The sequence below is a fragment of the Pleurodeles waltl genome, chromosome 10 (genome assembly GCF_031143425.1).
Source record: "Pleurodeles waltl isolate 20211129_DDA chromosome 10, aPleWal1.hap1.20221129, whole genome shotgun sequence".
Lineage (NCBI taxonomy): Eukaryota > Metazoa > Chordata > Amphibia > Caudata > Salamandridae > Pleurodeles > Pleurodeles waltl.
Window position 1 is genome coordinate 901,677,507 of NC_090449.1, and position 20,588 is coordinate 901,698,094.

The 20,588-nt window shown below is 40.2% G+C and overlaps 1 long non-coding RNA gene across 1 annotated transcript in view; it reads right to left on the reverse strand.

Annotated features, from left to right (window-relative positions):
- Nucleotides 1-20,588, reverse strand: part of LOC138260838 (uncharacterized) — a 277,773-nt gene that overhangs the window by 34,877 nt on the left and 222,308 nt on the right. The window contains exon 2 of the long non-coding RNA XR_011199020.1: nt 12,109-12,254. This is a non-coding gene — a long non-coding RNA (uncharacterized lncRNA). The remainder of the gene's footprint in view (nt 1-12,108; nt 12,255-20,588) is intronic.

Consider the following 20,588-nt stretch of genomic DNA (forward strand, 5'->3'; position numbering starts at 1 on the left):
GTCTATTAGGTCAGTGCCACACTCTCGAATCAGCCTTAGTCCATATGAAGTGGTATTTGGAAGGCCAATGAACATTTGGGGAGTTCCTAAGCCAAATTCTGTATATGATGTACCTTGTGTCCTGATGAATGATTATTTGGCACAGTTAACCGACAATTTGGTTTCTATTCATCAACAGGTTCGAGAAGCACTTCCTGACAGATCTACAGGTGAAGTCCATGAACTCCGACCTGGTGACCAGGTGATGATTAAGTCCTTTGAAAGATCAAGCAGCTTGGAACCAAGGTGGCGAGGCCCAGAACAGGTGCTCCTTGCGACAAGGACAGCAGTTCGAGTGACGAACCGAAAGAATTGGGTCCATAGTACTCACTGCAAGAAAGTGCTACCTACCTTGGTGGAACCTGCTGTGATGACCGATCATCGAGAGATTTTGACTACAGAGAAAGGCCGTGCTATATCACCTGACGAATCTGCGGAGTTCTTCCCGGACCATACGACTTCTGGAGTGTCGCGATATAATTTGAGACCGAGGAAAGAATCTGATTTTTTTTTTTTTTAAACTGGTTGAGCTACTGCCCTGGGTTAGTGAAAAGGAGAGCCAATGTGGCAAGGGGGGGGATCAGCCATGCATTAGAGTAGTGACACCCGTCTTGGCCCGTGGTGAAGAAATCAGCGGCTGCCTAGGGATAAGAGCTCCAACGATTGTTTTTAATTAATTTCAGAAAGGGTCGATTATCACTGTTGCTAAAATGAATAACAAACTGATCATTAGTACTATGGGGTTTGTTGTTGTTTTGGTGGTTATAGCAATAATCACCTGGTTTGTTGAAAAGAAGGCTCCTGCTCGTGAGTTTTTTGTTGCCACTACTCCAGTACCAGAGGATCACTATTCCTTTACGCTTCCCTATCAGGAGCATAAGCACCGTCAATCGTACTTCAATAATACTTTCATTCAGATGTTGCATCATACTCATAATGCTACAAATACTACTAACTGTTGGGTATGTGGAATGATACCTGCGCATCAAAAGAAAGGAGGAACACCTTTCATTCCTCTTCCTTTTTCACAAAATGGTTCTTGTCAAGCTTGGTATACGCTTTTGTTTGCATCTGGAAAACGTACAGAGGGCGGACTTCTTTTTCGCCTTAATAAAGTATGCTACCAAGACAAAGATGGGTATCCCCAAGCCAAAGGAACTAAATGGGAATGGGAAGAGTATCAACCGGACAATGTTTCAATACCATATGTCTTCACAAATATAAGAGACTCTGACAAGAAAGAACAATTTGTGATTTCTGTTACAAAAACTAAAGCAGATTTATGTACACGTAGCATTGGGCGAATTCCAGTAGGGATAAGCAACTGTACCTTGATTTTAACTATTGAAGGTGTAAATAATAGTAGTTTTACAGCTTCACATAATACATATTTTGTTTGTGGTAACTATGGATATTACCAACTACCTGTTGGGTGGTCAGGTGTGTGTTATGTATCTTTTCTATTACCCCCTGTGTTTTTGGCCCCTGCATCATATCACCGAGATTTTAAACGGTTCAATGACATCATTAAAAATAGATATAAAAGGGCAATAAGTACAAATGAGGTAGACCAAACGGATACTAGCCTGCAACAATATGTTGATTTTAATTTAGGGTTGTTCTCCTTTGTGGGTGCTGCGTTAAACAGTAGGAAAGTGAGACGATTGACTAGGGTTGTGGAAGCTGTTACCAATCAGGCAGCTCTGGCACTTGGGAATATTACTGAGGAGCTCCAAATTGCGAGGATTGTAGCGCTCCAAAATCGTATGGTACTAGATGTGATATTAGCTGATCGAGGTGGTGCAAGTCGCATCATCGGTAGTAGTTGCTGTGTTTTTATTCCAGATCACTCACCTTCAGTATATGATGCAATATCTAAATTGCATTAAATTGCTGCAGAAATCCACACAGAGACTGGTACTTGGACTTTTTCTGGATGGTTTTGGGCTCTTGTTTCCGCCTGGGGCTGGAAACTACTGACTATCCTGTGTGTAATGATTGCAATATTTTTCACATGCTGTATCTGTATTCAGTGTGGTCCAATGTTCTGCTCCATGTGTATTACTGCTTGTATGCATACCAAAAGAAATATTACAGAAATGAAAGAACAACACATGTTAGATAAGGAAATAGCTGAAATGATGAGCATAAATATACAAGATGAATATTTAGATTATCCCAGAAAGACGAATGTCTTCAGCTAATGCTGAAAGGGTCGTCTGTTGTAGTTTAGCAGCGATTAGATTAAGCATTAGCAGAAGACATCTTGTATTTAGCAACTATTGTGAACATTTGGCGGAAAACATTTTGTATTCATGGCAGCCATTTTCTCTACCACATGCTGCCATGTGCTCACCATGTGCTCTGTCCTACCTTTCTGTTAACTACTCTTGACAATCTGCCTAGTGACAAGTTATATTTAGCATCTCCCACTTTCGCACATGCCCAGTAAGGACTGCAGCTGTTAGTCCTTGAAAACTGTTAGCCCCTCCTACCTGTCGACTGTGCATTTCCACATGATCTTATATGTATAGAAGTCTTGCTTCTATAATTCTACCACCTCCTTTTAGCCCCTGCGTGGGTATAAAAGGACCATGCTCTCTCACTTCAGTGTGCTACTTCAAACATTACCAAAGGGTGCTGTTTGAACTGTAGTACCACCTCATGAGGTTTAATAAACTTTGTCTTTTATTTCAGTTTCTGTGCCAACTTCTTCCTATGTGGTCTGAGGACTTTGTGCAGAGAAGGGTGAACCCCTTGCACTAGTAGGCCTTGCTGAGGCTTACTTCAACAAGTGGGTGTGGGTATGAATGGTGCATGGGTAAATCACTTGAGTGAATGAGTGCATGAGTGGTGCATGAATGATTGACTGAGTGCTTATGGGTGAGTGGTGTATGAGTGATTATGTAAGTGTATGAGTGCTTGTATGGGTAAGTAGGTGAGTGCATGAGTATTTTTCAGGAATTTGACTGAGTAGATGAGTTGACATATGCGTGCGTGAATGAGTGTATGAGTCAGGGATGGGTAACACAGTGGGTGCACAAGTGCTGTATCAGTGTGTGAGTCAGTGCAACTATGATGTATGTATCACTATATGGATGATATGTGGGTGAATGGATGTGGGTATGAATGGTGCCTAACTGATTGACTGAGTGCATGAGTGTTTGTATGAGTGAATAAGAGAGTGCACAAGTGGTGCATGGCTAATTGACCAAATGCATAAGCATTGGTATGGATAAGTGAATGCATGAGTGGTATATGAGTGAGTAAGTTAAAAGATGAGTTGGCATGGGTGACTGCTACTGTATGTGAGTGTTTGTGTCAGAGAGTGACTATATGCATACTGTACATAAAATTGACAGACTACATAGTTGAGTGACTGAGTGAATGCAGCAAAGGTGTACAGCTTATATGACATTACTTGTATGGTTTCTTAAATGGGAATTATCTGAAACATCATTGGATAAAATGAAACGTTTTATAGTATATAGGGACAAAAACAAACACAAAGGTATGTTTATGTTTGACAACTGTCTTGATGGTATCTCTCAGCAATATTTATGTGTTGAACAACTCTGTTTGATACATTATATTGCTGAACCGCAGCATCTATTAGGAAAAAAGAAGAGAAAGATATGTTCGAATTTAATTGTTTTACTTACAAACACATAATATTGCTCATAGCATTGCTGTTAAGTACAATTACAATGATTTATAATAGCAATTTTTTCCACTGTTCTCAGCTTTTACACTTCTTCACCGTATGATGGTGGTTTGTATGAAGCTTCATCTTCGAACAGTGGGGATCAATGGATTGTAAAAAAACACATATGCACAGTATTTCACTACAAATAAGTGATACTACATTTCTTATTTTAGACACTTTTTTTTTTTTTGTAATTATAGTAATGTAAACAACTGGATATTTGGTACAATATCACAAGTAAATAAGAAGTATTTTTCTATTTTAGACTTGTTTTCAGAAAACATTATATCTGGTGGGTCAAATGATGTACACGGTGTTCATAATCCATGTATATAATATTTCAATCAACAGGCCTTTCCAGAATTTGAATGTATTATTTATGTTGGAGAAACAAAAAGGTACCAGTTTTCATTGATAAAGAGATGTTAATGTCCCAACTTTGAGGTGCTGTAATTTCAGTATATTCTTACAGTTTTACAGTTTAATTACAGAGCGTTGTACAAGTTTCATATATTAACTCTCCTGTAGTATATCAAAAGGACTTTACAGATTTGCCAATGTAATTTCAAGACATTACTCTTGATAGGCCAAATAATATCTAAACATTATATGAAGCAAGTAGTAGATACTCAATATGCCAGCGTTTTGTCCATAACTTTTCCTTAGAAACTTGGTTGAAGAAGAAGAAGAAGATATGAGTTTCGTAGATTAAAGAGAAGCTTTTGTTTGTATGTTAGGTTGATGTTGTTGCAATCTGTCCATCTACTTTTAGTTTTTACCTACACAGTGTAGTGTCCAGATGTTGTAGTCACTCCTTCATGGAATATGATAGCCAAAGTTGTAGAAGTTCTTCCTGAAAGTGATATTTGTCCAGCTTTAAAGTTTGTAATTTGAGTTTCCAATGTTGTACCATCTGGCCTGCACTGTTGTAGCATTATTATAATATATTGTCCTATCTTTGAAGAAATAGTGTAGAGAGAAGTTCAGTTTTGTAATGAGGTAAAGTTAGGTATAGAAATCTCTGAGTGGCTGTTAGTGCTGGATGTAAAACAGCAGTTTTCACACTCATGATACATTTGTAACTGAGCCCAAACATATTATCAATATTTTCTTGTTCTTCTTCTAAAAGTCCAACTAACACCATAATGAATTCTTGTGCGTCTTGTTGACTGTACAGAGTAACCATTAGAGATTAGTATAAACATCCAAAAGGTGATGGATGCTTGAAGCTGAGGGTACTAGACTCCAGTCAGGTATGAAACGTTGCAGCAAATTATATAGTGCTGAAAACATTCTCTTATCTGACTTCTGTTCAATTTCATTTAATAAATAGGGTAAATGGAATAGTACATTGGGAATGCCATTTGCATACAGTTGACACCTGAATACTGCCCTAAATGAGGAGCATATTGAGATCTTAACAGTTTATCTTATCTTACGCAGCCAGCGTCAGCACTAACTTTACTATCATCAGTCACTCAAAAACAATGCAGACAAAGAGGCATATTTATGGTGCACCTAGCGTAACCTTACGCCACATATGTGCCTTTTTTTTTTTACACAAATGGGGTGTTAAGGTGGCATTTCCCATGCACCACATTTACAAAGTGGCACAATGCAAGCATTGCTCCACTTTGTCAACCCCTGTGCCACATTCTGCCTGCGCCAGGTATAATGTATGCAAGGGGGCGTTCCCACATAGAGAGGCCCAGAAAAATGGAGCAGTGTAATTTACTAGATTTCACTGCACAATTTTTTGTGTCATTATTAATGAATACCTAAGGCGGCGTTAAGATGATGCTCCCATTGAAAACAATAGGCCTCCCTGTGCTTTACTGCATTAGTGCCATCATTTATGGCACTAATCAAGCAAAGCGACATATTAGCGCCATAAATTATGAATTTAATGTGGAAACCACCGCCATGTAAATACGGCGCACACATTGTGTCGTTAGGGGGATGCAATGGGGTGCTAGAAAAGTGGCACATCATGAATGATGCACCACTTTTCCATAAGTATGCCTCAAAATTCTAATTCACAACAGTGCTGCATATGACATTCCTTCTTTAAATACAGAGCTTCCGACATTAACCAAAGGTGCATCTAAACTTAACCCTTGAGATTTATGGATGGTTACTGCGTGCAAACTGTTGCATTCAGATATATAAGGCTTTTACAAGTAAAGACTGGGCAACATGTGATCAAATTTTACGCTTAAGTATTCCACCTCGTCTCTATTTAGAAAATGAATGAATGCAACAACTTTATCCATTCCACCATTGACTAAGCCTTGCTAAACATTTAAATTCTGACGTAAAATAATCAATCAGTTTTTTCAGACATGCAAACACTTTTCTAATCCTGCTGTTTTCAATACAGATTTCTCCAAATAATCCAATATAGCTGGAAGTTTATCTGTCAGCATTATTGTGAAGCCTTGATGTTCTATTTCAACTATAGCTATAATTTCTCTAATTTCTTCTTTTGCCAGTTGTATTATTTTTTCATTTAACGTTGTGCACTGTTCAAGTGTTGGTAATAAACAAATTATAGATTTGTTTTCTTTGATGTAATTGAACATTAGCTCTGCTGCAGTTATGGCACGTGGAAATAAAGTTCTGATCAGACGACTTCTAAAGCATGTTTCCCCATTTTTGTAAGAAATCCTACTTTAATGTATTTCAATATTTTTCCATATTCTATATCAGAGGCTAGCTGCATATATTATACTATTTCTTTATATTTAAAATTTAACCAAACATTTACATTGCCAATACTTCCAAAGGACTTCCTTGTCTCATTATGCAGAAGTGTTTTGAAAATTGGTTGTCCTTTTACAGGTGTGAGTTGGAGGAGGTCTCTAAAGACAATTACATGTTTTTCTCCAAATAGCACATCAGAGTTTGTCGTTAATACTTGCTGCATCCTTAAATGTATAAAAGTAAGCATTATGTTTGATAACATGCTGACTTCATCAACAATGAGAAGAGTCATGTTTTTTAATACCCTTGATACTTCATGACAAGCATCTTTAGATAACTTCTGATATTCAAGTTTATTGTCGTGTTCAACAGGTAGCATAAGTAGTCTGTGTAATATAACTCCTTTAATGTTATGAGCAGCTAATCCTGTCAGAGCTGTTACTACAAATTTGAATCAATAGTCTTTTGAAGGAAAGTAGTGAAAACTTTAATAAGAAAGCTTTTCCTAGTACCAGCTTGTCCACTGATACAATAATATTGGTTTATAGGTAGGACAGTAACACAGTTTTTTGTCATGAAGAAATCCATGTTCTATTTTAGTTTTAACTTTTTTTATACAGTTCTCTTTGTTTATTGTTCAGTTGTTCTACTAACTGTTCTAAATCCACAGTTTCCTCTCTTGCCTACTGAAAGGCACGCTCTACTTCATTCATTGCTATAGCTGCTTCATTTTGAATTACTGGTTCTCCAAAATGATCTTGACTTCCTAGTGTAGAGCTTTGGCTGCTTTGCGAACTGTTCTTGGCTATTCCAGCAGCAATAGTTTCTTCCTGTGCAACCTCATCTTTCAGTATTTGCAAATATGTAGGAAATATTGAACACTGAATGGTATCTTTTACAGCATTGAATGAATCTTCATAACAATCATACTGACCGAGTAGTTCTGATTCATTTTGCCATGGTTTAAACAGCGGTAAAAGGGCTGAGTGGAAAAATTATTTTCTGTCTGGTGTTTGACAACTAAGATTCATGTGATTGATTAGATTTACTTTGTTGTGTCTTATCAAACAACCATCACACCTAGTAACTGCAAATCATCCTTCTTCGATGTTTACAGTGACATTACTTCTATATGTGTAATGTTGTAGTATTTCATACAGACACATGTTTTCAAGATGGATACTTCTTGTAGGGTAGTATGTATCCAACATGTTAGTCTTCACAATATCTGTACTCTCTTGATCAACTTCTGCAAGATACTGTATTTCTGGAAAATACTTTAATACTCTGTTATTGGTAGTGGCAAGGCCTAAGCTTACTCACACACTCCTTCTAGATTTTGAGAACAAACTTGCACTGCTCAACCTGTCTGCACATTCATAAGATCCAATTTCCCTGTGTGAAAGCATTTTTACACTAAAACTGTAAAACAGTTTAGTGAGGCTCTTTTCTGCTGAAATCTCTTCCAACAACACTTTCATATCTGTCTTTTCTACCTCTGTTATGTAAGGAGTGACATAACAAGCTACAGAAATAGAATTATCTGCAACAAATTGAATGTCCATATTTGCATTCCACATCTTTCGAAAGACAGGGCTGTAGTCTTTGATATATTTTGATGCTACTGTTCTTCTGAGGTTGTATGTATTTTTGGGAGATTTCTGTGTCAAGGTGTCTCTCTACAGACAAAAAGCTATTCGCTATTCCTTCTGATATCATAGGTTGAGGGAATCCAAAACGGTGTTGAATATTACATTTTGCTTTTGATCTGTATTTTCATTGACAGTATTTACCACACCTATGAGTTTGAAATTTAAGAACTTGTTGTCTCAATGGTGTATCAGAATTTGCCTTTGGAATAGCACATGTGACATACTATTCTATGAAAAAAACACACACTTATGAGTATCTGTTCCAAACTTTGGGGCATTTTTACCTACAACAGCATGTAAATATAGCTTGGTATGCTTTATGCCAAAAGAAATCAGTGGCTATGCCAAGAGGTGGATTTGTTTTGTTGCAGATGAAAGCCATCATTGCTTGAAATTGGGGGTTAAAATATCTACAAATATTTCCAATGAACAGAATTCTCCTGGTGTTTTCAGATTGATATATGCTATGTTAGATTTTGCCTCTCTTAAAAATTCAAGGAGATTGTCCCACCCATACTTTGCACACCTGATTGTCACAAACCTAGTAGGCGTTCCTAGATTCCTCAACATGCATTTCAGCTCACCATGGGGATGATGCCAATATTAATTTGTACAACGTTGACATGCCATAAAATTAACTAAGTTGTACTCAAGGTGTTGGTCTTTTCCATATACTTTATCAACAAATTCAGTTGCTGTTAGGTTCTGGAGGTGAACTTTTGTTTTTAGAATGTGATTTACTGCATAGGATAATCTTGAAAAGTCACTCTCAAAAAGTAGATGAAATATATAAAGAATACACAGTCGAAATCTAGGACCCTCTGAATATAGTCTAGTTGACCTGTACTCAACTGCCGGGATTTGTACAGAAAGGTCATCATATCTTCCTCCTACTCCTGTAGGAAGCAGGTGTGGGAAACAACAAGCTTCTAAGCTTTTCTCCCACACACTTAATGGAGTTCCTTGTGCTTTTTCATTTGAAATAGTTCAATAGCATCTCTAGTAATTTCTTTAGGATGTAGAGGGTGCATACTGTAATGTTCATAAATCTGTTCAGTTTTTGTCTGATCCAATTTTTCAATTTGACCTCTTGATTCCACCGTATCATCATCTATATGTGAAATATCTTGAAGAGAGTCTAAAATGTTTATAATAAATGTTATGTTGTACCAGATATAATGTTGCTTTCTTAACTTTGGTAACATCTGCTAACTCTTGCCAAACCTTTTTTCTCTTAGTAGGCATACTATTCACTAGAATTAAAAGTCCTTCCTCATAATCTCTTTCAACACCAACAGTTTCAACATTCTGATTAAAATCTAATGGCAAGTAAACAACTCTACCTTTCAGATCCACTTGGAGGCAACTTTCCTGTTTTTGGCTCCATACATACAACTGCTTGAAATAGATGCACACATTGTACAAGTATAGACTCATAAACGTTCAACTCTTGCAATTTGTGTGGAATAGAAACTAATTCTAAGTTATTATATATTGCTTTAGCTGGCATTTTGTTCTCCTCTAATTTATTATAACAGTACTTAGATATAATTTGTTGTATAAAACAATCAAAGCTTTCTTCTACAAATAAATAGCTGCAAAATCTCACCACTTATCTTTATTGTCTTCTTCAGTTTTTGAAGAAACAATAACATATCGAGTTTGGCTTTTGTAGTGACGTCATCTGCAACATACACAAATGCAGTCTGGTTTCTCTGAACAGACTGTATTGAACTTCCTAATTTCTTGAAAGTTATCTACCCAAATACTGAACTCTTCTATTACTACATTTGCAGATTCTAACTGAACATCTTCTCTGGGCTCTTGTTCAGGCCCAAAGAAATGAAACTGTACATCATCACAATCTTATTTTTCTACTTCTGCTAGACTTCCATGCAAAAGAGCTTTATTAATTTCCCCTAAACATAGTACAGGAGTCTTCACATGACAAAGTCTTCTAACTAAAGTTTGCATATGCAAGTGGTGCACTGCTAACCTTATAAAATGATGAAAGGTGCTTTGGCACACTTTTATTTGGTAAACTTGTTAATGAATGTCCTTGTAGATTTGTATACTTGCTTACTCTAAATGGGTCTAATGCTTGCCAAGTGGCAATTTTCTGTTTAATACTTCTGCATGGAAACAAACGTAAGACATTTCTTTGTGGACACAATAACATATTGAGTTTGGCTTTTGTAGTGAGTGGTCTGCAATATACACAAATGCAGTCTGGTTTCGTGCCTCTGTGTGCCGAGCAAGGGAAACCGGCCCGAGCCGGCTCGGCACAGGAAGCGCAGGGGGTCCTCATTATTACTTTATTGCCCTTCCTATTTAAGCCGCCCACAATCTGGACCAGGCACCTCAAGCGGTCCAGCGAGGGGTCGGACTAGGCGCATAGCGAGCGCATCCTTTGATGTAGTAAGTGCAGGAGCACTTTCTCACCGGTCGCTTATGAGATCTTCTGCTTAGCTACAGATAAGATTCTGGTTGGCTGAGAGAGTGTGTGTTGGTTGCAGCAGTGGGTACAGTTTACTTTACTTCACTTTACCCTCCGTCTGTGTCCCTGATCTGGGGCTCAGACGGTCGGGTTCTCTAGCATGCTATGATGTTGGTTCCTGATTGTTTGGTTACTGTTTTTCCCCCGTTTCAGCAGTTTGCCTCTCTCCAGGTTCCCATTACCTTTTTTGACACTAGATGTTGTCTTTTTGGTCGTTTTACAGAGGTATTCCCCTAACTGTGCCATAGGAAGTATACCTACGGACACTTCCACAGAATCATGATTATTTTACTTATATTGACTGCCGTCCCTGACTATTTCTTTTTCTTTCCTCTTCCCCTAGAGTGTGAATATAAGGGGACACCCCCCCTCCTGGAATCTGGGGCAAGTAGCCTTTAGATGTGGGGTAAGGTATTATATTCTCGGAAGATATATGTTTCACCGTATACATTGCATGACTTTGGCTTGCTGTGTCACCCCTCTATGTGTGTTTTGCTGTGCTGTATTGTGGTTTTTCACATAACGTTAATCACGCTTCTGTTCCTCCAGGCCTCCGCTAGGTAGTTCCTCACCACAGGTAGGCCCCATCATTTATTATATTTCCTTTCCCACTCTCTTATTGAGTGTTGGATGTTTGGCTTTGCATTGCATGACGTCGAGGGATCCTAGGCCCTGCAGAATGCCCCCAGACCTTCCTTGGCTCATTGTAGAGGGCAGAAACATGTTGGCCATTTTTTAGATAGGTGACCCAGTGAGTCCTTGCTCTCACCCTGGTGTCCCATCCTTGTTTTTAATACACCAGCAGACACCATTATTAAAAGTGTAGATTGCACACTGGTAACTGCTTAGGTGTTTTTATATCTTCCCCTAGCGTAGCTGGATCCCACTTACTCCAGATAAATAATAATTTACGCACTCCCTCTGTTACTTTAACAGTGAGGTTGAGTCCGCCCAGGTGGCACTGTCCTACCTGGGTGGGGCTAGGTGGTCAAATGATGAAGCTTGACACTATATAGAGTGTGAGACCACCTAGTCCATAAAGGAAATACCCCCTCCCCCTACCCATCACCACCTCACAGCACTCACACTCCACTTACACACCCATTGAGGTCTAGGAGCCCCTGGATAATCTCCTGTGGACACAGCTCCCTATCACTAGTGAACCACATACCCTTTTTGTGTTTATTGTCAAAATTAAGGTGAACAGCTTTCTCTTCAGAAAAAAAGCCTTTTCAACTATACCCTCAACATGTTCCTTTTGTTTCAAAGCTTCTCTCCGTCTTTTGTATTTCTTCATATTTCTCATTAGATTCTGTACTACTCTGCTATGAAACATTCTAACTCTTATTTCCTTAAAATGGTGCTGTCTTCTAGATAAAGCCTCTGTTTTTCGTAGGATGTTTTAGTTCTCATAAGTGGTTTTACTTGCTTCTTGCTTGATGTAATACTTTTTCTCTTATCTACCTCAAGTTGTCCATATAGTATTTTAAGAAATGTCATCATTCTCTTACCAGTAGCCCCTTCTACAATCAGTACTTTTCCAGCATTCTGGTCCTTTTTTTCTTGGTTCTATGGACATAGTAGTTATGTTTTTCTTTCTTTTTAGTTGAGCTATAGATGGCTTTGCATGTCTGTGTAGATAAGTAGATTCTCACACCTGAAAATTAATAATAAAAGATACATTTAATATCAAATTATGTGATTCTACATTAAACATTTTACATACCTAAGTACAATATAAATTAAGGAATGATTAAGGTTCACAAGATCTGTGTTGCATATCATACAGGTGAATTTACAAAACAGTGTCAGACATCTGAGAGTTCATAATGTACTTTGTAAAACTGAAAACTACATTTCATAATCACTTAAGAACATGGCAGGGTCCTTGATGGCATACCTGCAACTTGTCACAGCGTTCATATGCTATACAATTTATATCAGTCGCTTTATGACTGGTATAATCTATGTAGTGCTTGGTTAGATGTCTCACACTGCACAAGCCACTTTCCCAAACTTAATACTGCACTAAAATGTCATTTTGAGACAATACAAAGCAGTTTTGGAGTGTAATATTAATGGTCACTGGGAGATTACACAAACAGTCTGCACTACTAGGCCTCATCCTTCACAAAAGCATTATTGCTCTAGATACATGAAAAGATTGTGTTACTACTTGCCTATGTGTATAAGCCTACCTAGCTGTCTAGCTCTAGTAGCACAATGAGATCTTATAGAACATCTGCCAGTATGTGAGTGCCTGTTTTATAACCTTCATGACTCTGTAAGACTGTATGTAAGTGCCTGAACATTTACCTCAGTACATCTGCAAGGCAATACAGGGTTAGGTGAGTGAATCTGCAATTGCTTTTCTTATTGCTAGACATAGAAGTGCTTTCTCAGCATATTAGTGAATGTAGAAGTGTTCCTTTTTATCAGTTAGTGGCTGAGACACAGCATCCATTCTCTGGAAACTTGAATGAGTAGTGCTTGGCTTAGGTGTCTCAAAGTGTATGAATAAGTTTCCAAAACTGAAAAGTATGTTTTTTAATTGCTTGGGCACATTGCAGAATACTTCATGGCATACCTACAGCATGTCAGAGAGGTGACATATTTGCCCTAAACAGTGAGTTTGAGACTTCACAAACCAGTTTTACAGAGCAATTTCAATAGTCAGTAACATAGCACACACAGCCTCTGCAGTACTAGGCCTCACCCTGAAGGAAAGCAGTATTTGTCTAGATACATTAAGATAATCTCTCAGTACTTCCCTATATATATGTGAATGAATGTAGCTGTGTAGCTCTAGTTGTGCCATGAGATCTTATAGTACATGTGCCAGTATGTGATTGCCTGTTTTAGAACATTTATGGCTCTGTAAATCTGAACGTAAGTGGTTGAACATATACCTCAGTGCCTTTGTTAGTGAATACTTGGGTGTGTGAGAAATTCTACAATTGCCTTTGTTATTGCTAGACATAGAAGTAGTTTCTCAGTATATTAGTAAATGTTAGAGTCTCTTTTTGCCTATCACTGCCTCAGACATAGCACCTATGCTCTGGAAACATGAATGTCAGTTCCTTCATGAGTGATATACTCTACGTAGTACGTGGCTTAGCTGTCTCAAAAAACTGCATTAGTTAGTTTCCAAAACTGAAAACTATGGGGCAGATTTAAAAGCCCCTTATGCCACATATCGCCACATTATTGAAAAAACACAGCGCCATATTTACAAAGTGGCGCAATGCATACAATGCGCCACTTTGTAACCCTTTGTGCCATATTATGCCTGTGTCAGGCATAATGTATGCAAAGGGGGCATTCCCCCGTTAGGGCGGGGGACAAAAAAATGACATAAAGAAATCTAACCAATGTGTGTATTATGCCACCCTGGGGGACCCCTCACCAAGCACATATATTCTGCCTTTGCAGCATGTGTGGGTGGGGAGAAAATGACAAAGTCGACATGACACCCTCTCAGGGGGCCATGCCCACAAACCACTGCCTATGGCATAGGTAAGTCACCCCTCTAGCAGGCCTTACAGCCCTCAGGCAGGGTGCAGAATACCACAGGTGAGGGCATAGCTGAATGAGCAATTTGCCCCTACAGTGTCTAAGTCCATTCTTATACATTGTAAGTGCAGTGTAGCCATATTGAGTATATAGTCTGGGAGTTTGTCATTACGAACTCCACAGTTCCATAATGCCTTCACTGAATAATGGGAAGTTTGGTATCAAACTTCTCAGCACAATAAATCCCCACTGGCGTCAGTTTGGGATTTATTGAAAAGTGCACCCTGGGGCATCTCAGAGATGCACCCTGATTGTTAGCCAACTTGCTAGTGCAGGGCTGACCAGTCTGTGCCAGCCTGGCACTTTCAGACAGGTTTCTGACCACATGGGGTGAGAGCCTTTGTGCTCTCCATGGTCAGAAACAAAGCCTGTCCTGGTTGAGGTGCTTTACACCTCCCACCTGCAGGAACTGTAACACCTGGCAGTGAGCCTCAAAGGCTCAAGCCTTGGGTTACAGTGCCCCAGGGCACTCCAGCTAGTGGAGTTTCCCACCCCCCGGACAAAGCCCCACTTTTGGCGGCAAGTCCGGTAGGAACATTTGGGAAAACAGGGAGGAGTGACCACCCCAGGTATGACTATCCCTAAGGTGTCCAGAGCTGAGGTGACCCCCTCCCCGCAGGACTGCATAGCTGAAACCCCCGCAGAGAAGAAGGACGACACAAACAGACTTGTCCGCAGCCCTACTGGCCTGTCTTCTGCTTCAGAGAACGTGCACAAAGAAAGCAATGCACCCAGCGGGCCCAGCGACCTCTGCCAAGCTCCAGAGGACTGCCCTGCACCACAGAGGACCGAGAACTCCCGAGGACAGCTGCCCTGTCCACAAAGAAACAACACCCAGGGCCTCCAGTACCACTCCGGATGCGTGAGGTCCGGAGGAGGGTGGGGTTATGCAGCCCTTTCTATGAGGAGAGGCACATCCCTATTCAGGAGTAAGTGAGGAAGTACTAAGCTCCACCCCCCATCAGCCTTTGTGATGTGCCATCTGGATGAAAATGTCACACCGAAGCTCCCTTTGTGTGTGACTGTCTAGAGGGAATGCACAAAGCCCTGCTATCAACAACCCCAGATGTGTATTCAGAGAGAGGCAGAGACACCGAATGGATAAAGTAAGAAAATTACAACTTTCTAAAAGTGGCATTTTCAAACTTGCAATTTAAAATCCAACTTCAGCATAAAAGTGTGATTTTAAATTGTGTGTCCGGGGACACCACACTTCATTTTTCTGTCTTTTCCCATTTGGAAGTTACACATAAAAGGTGTTTTAAGGTAATCCCAATGCTATCCTATGGAGAGATGGTCCTTGCAGTAGTGAAAAACAAATTTAAGAGTTTTCACTATTTGGACATGTTAAACTTAAAAGTACATGTCCAACATTTTAAAAACACTGCACATAGTTAATGTGTGTGTGCTCGTAAGGAGTGTTTAACGTGACACACTCTAATACAGTTGAAAGAGAGTGTAAAACAAAAATGTGCGCAGTGTGTGTGCTGCATGTCAGTATGCTGGTGGTAGCATGATACACGTGTTTAACAATATTAGGCACTGGATGTCCTGTGACTGTACATTGAGTGGTATATTTGTGTGATTTGTCATGCAGTGCAGCAGAGCAAGTCACCTTGATGCAGTTCAATGTATGACAGGGAAAGGGCAGGAAGGTTTTGAATTCACAAGAATATAGCACAGTCCTGTCCTTTAACCTTTGCTGAACCTAGCACCAAAACAAGCACCCTTTCACCATGGTGCAAGGATGCCTGTGTTGCATGCAGTGTGGCTTTATAAATCTCATTTTTGTTTTGTGCCACGTATGTACCACATAGCATGGTGCAAGTGCCACACAATTAGGGTTATAGGTATACCCCTGAGTGCAGAAGTGGGTGCCTCGCTACATTAGATGGAGGACAATGACTTATTTTGTGTGTAAGAAACAGCTGCCTGGTCAAACAATGGGAATTATTGCAATTACACCAGATAAAGTTAGTACCTGGACATTGCCATCTGTCACTTTGTCCTGCCAAGTCGTGCCACCCCAGTCCTGGACCTATGGAAGTAGGACTAAAATGTTTGCTCCAGCAAAAGCCATGCTTCTACAGTAGATCCTAGGAATCTCCCCTGTTGCGCTGCTGTCTGCTGTATTTTTTGTGTTTTGGTCTATTTGGTGTCTGGTCTGTCCCTTTCTTGTGTCAATTGTGTACCTTTTGTGCGTTTTTGTAGTATATTGTACAAGTATTTGTCTTTTTATTGTCATCAATTTAGGGGTTTCATTTATTAGATGTAGTTATTCATTTAAGGGTGTTTTGTGGGATGTAGTAAGTTAAGGGAGAATAGGGTTCTGTCAGGGAAGGGTAGGAGTAAAAATTATAGTGAGGGAGAGAATGGGGTCTCATATGGCTAATCATACATTACTTGCCCAACATGTTGGCCTCTGGGTGTAGGGTCAGCCAGGCTACCCTCTCAAAGACTGGAAAGATTGCTGGGAGTGGCTGCGTTGGCATATTTGCCAGGTATTTGGAGGGGATCACACAGTCTCCCACCTCAAACATCAGTGGGGTGATGTTGTGGCATGTGAGGTGTATCTGGTGGACCTGCTGGGACTGGAGATAGGAGACCCCATATGTGTGTATGTATGTACCATCTGCATGTAGTAATGTTGCTATATCAATCATGCAAAATCTAAACATTAAAGGGGCTGATTTTTTTATGTGGTAATTTGAATTTGCACCATGCAACTTGCTTCATGTGCAGTGTGAAAAATAAAGTGAAATATCTAAGCAATACAAGGCTACTTTGCTTGTCTGAGAGTGGCTCCATAAATGCAATGTAATGTAAAGCAGTGCACATTGCTGTGTTGATATACCCTGCCCCAGGTGGTTGTGGGCTGTTGTTCGCATTGAAAATGCATGGATTCAGAAGCAGTCCCTGATTTATCATATGTGACTGACAATGGGATGCTCAAAAAATGCCAAACCTATATAGGAGATGGGTAAGGAGGGAATATATGTTTATTCTCCATTTATGTTAAACTTTGTATGTGTGCTGCAGTGCGCAGCACAGGTAGGCAGATGAAAATGCCTTAGGCAATTTTCTTTTGCAGGACTGTGGCCCTCACAGGACTAAACAATACAAACCTCCTTACAAGGCATGCACCCTTGCACTGTGTTGCAAGGTAGCTTGCATTTAAAGCTAGTTAGCACTTTGTGCACCAGCGCTATGAAAAATCTGATATGATCCTTACAATGCTACATATGGTGTATACCTGTCCTTTCATATCACTGCACTACTTTGGTCTGCCTTGTGCCAATGGTTTCACCCTTGTGTCATAGTGCAAGGGGCCTGAGATGAAGCTGACCAGGACTACTGAAAACATTACATGCCTGAGGCATGCTCTAGGTATGCGATGTTAGATCCCTCTGAGCTTCAACGTCCAGGCAGCTCAGCACTGAAAGGTGACTAGCTGCATCCAATATGCATACAATATGTCCATATGTGTGTCAAGAGTGTTGAATAATTTAAATGTACTGGAATGTCATAGTATTTATTAGGGAATTTGGACTTTGTGTGGCTGCACTATTTACAATGTAATGTTCAAATCTTTGTCTTGTAGGTGGACATGTCCCATTCACTCAGGGAGAAGTCAACACCTTCTGGGATCCAAATGCCACCAGTAAGTGTAGTTGGTACATGTTTGTAGCCCTGTGACGTCTGCATGTGATCCATTAGAGTTGTAACATTGTGATATGAAAGGGAAAGTACCAATCACCTGCAACCAAATTACGGTCTGTGTGCCAACACAACAGAACTTGTCCACAGATTCATTTAGAATTGACAAGGAGGCCCATAGGATTCATGCATTGTTCCATCTGTGGTGATGTTTCAATATCTATAGTCTTGATGCATTTGGAACATGAACCATCCTCGGTGTTTAATTTGCAGATGTTCAACACAATCAATCAATTTAGTCATATCACAAATGGTACAAACATAACAAACCATGTTTCAAATGATTGACTGTCACTGAGCTTATCTGGCCACGTTTCTGTTGCCTGTGGCCATATTTGAGTATGAAACAGGTGCAGATGAGGTGCAAAAATTACCCAGACAGGGTTACCAAGTGTTAACATGAAGGTATTGTGAAATCAGAACATTATAAAATGTTTGTCAGATTGCCACGTATATTGCTTCATCTTGCAGTATACTATGCTCATACATGCTGCATACATCGAATTTTTCCTGCTACATAATTCCAGTGTCTCTGAATATAGGTGTGGGTAAAAATTCCTGTTGATCAACACTGAGAATGTTAGGTGACACATACCTGTCCCTGTATCTGTGTGTCAATTAAAAACCCAAATTGTTTAAACATGGAGGACAGTGTCAGCAGGTTAGCCATCACATTCTAAACATTTTTCCAATGATAGATGCTGGAAATGTGGTAATAACATGCCAAAGTGTGTCCACGTCATGATTTTGAGCCATGGAAAATAAAAAAGGCATCTCAACAAGTGTTTTTGTAAGGGTGTTTGTACATTTCCATTAGTGTGGATACATAATAATGTATATACATTTACATGAGATATAGCTTTTGTAATCCAGCCTCAGTGGTGCCTGAGCCTTCCTCAGAGTATTCTAGGTCATACCCATGTGAAATGGAGTGAGAGAGTTACAATTACACTGATTCCTTGGAGGCTGCAGGGATGTAGGCCTGCTACTCTATTGATCTATGCTTTTGTACAAATCATTACCAGACTGCCTGACTGTTGAACATTGTGAGTGTAAATGTCCAGATGGCAGGGATCTGGTCATATGGCTTTGCTAATGTAAAGTGGATGTCAGGCTTCATATCTCAGTGAAATGTGTATTTTTGGAGCACACTGTGCAAGTGTAATTGGTTTTAAACCACATATGGAGCCCCCCTCAATGCATGGATACAGTGTCATTGGCATGGTGTAGCCAGCTGGACAAACCAACTAAATTGCACATGGATTAGTACTGAAATGCAGACTCAGGCCTTGTACCTCCTCAATGTGCCATGTATGTGAGGCATTCACTCAGTGCAAGGTATAAAGTCATGTTGAATCACTGTCTAAAAGATCACATGCAGGAATGCAATGTTAGCAGCATACTGTGCATTACACTGCTCATTCACTGGTGGGATAAGTTAGACTGGCTAGCATTAACTCATGCACCCTTGCATCATGGTGCAAGAAGCCCTGTTTTATACCCAACAATTTTCCTGTACAGATGAGTATTCCTGCATGCATATACGCACACTCCTCAATGCTATTTACATATGTTATGTGTGCTGAAATTACATGTATCAAGGTAATCGCTGTATTTCTGCAACTGTATACCAGATGCTTAATTTCAGATTTCATTGTATTTGAGTGAGGCAAAATTGATGACGTGTTCAGTATCAAAATCTTGCAGGAGGAAGCCACCCACCTTCCATCTATGGAGTGGCTGCCTGATGCAGAGTAAGTCAAGTCAGCAATGTGTACTGCCTTTTGTAACTAAAGATGAGTAATCCAATGCATTAGTACACTAGGGCCCTCAATACAACCCTGGCGTCGGTGTTAAAGCGGCGGTAAGACCGCCAACAGGCTGGCGGAAAAACAAATGGGATTACGACCACGGCGGAAACCGCCAACATAGACAGCCACTTTAACACTCTGACCGCCACGGCGGTACAGACAAACAGCATGGACGTTGACCGCCAACAGTCAGGCGGAAGACAATGTACCGCCCACTCTATTATGACAGGCCAATCTGCCACCTTTTCCGGGCGGATTCAACGCGAACAAAAACACGGCGGAAACAGGACTTGGAAGGGGAAACACTCACCTCTACACAACCCACAAGGAACCAGGACGCCATGGAGCCTGAACTCCAAATACTCCCTGCGATTGTCTTCCTGCTCCTCTACCAGGAGCACGACTGACGGCGGCGACGACCACAGTGAGTACTGCACCTACAACACAGGGGAGGGAAAAGAGAGTGACACACATACGCAACACGCAACACTCCTACCCCCACCCTCACCCACAACAACACACACACCAATACATGCTAAAACATTACATTTACACCCCCATCCCCCCCCTGGAAGAACGCAATGATAAAAGGAAATGAGTTGAACGATTGTAATCATGTAAAATCCATTAGTCAACATTTTATATATACTATGAACAAATATGCACATCAAGAATTTAAGTCCAGGTACTGCACCAATATAGTCCGTGGACCACTGGGCCCAAAATGCATGGGTGAGGCCCGCACAAGATACCCGATCGAAATGGAGAGAACACTGCAGGGGCATCAGATGGGAAAAAAACAGGCACCTCAGGGTGAAGGGGGGGCACTTCAGCCGGATGAGTGCACAACGCCAGCTCCACGTGGGGGCTCCATGCCCATTGATGTATCC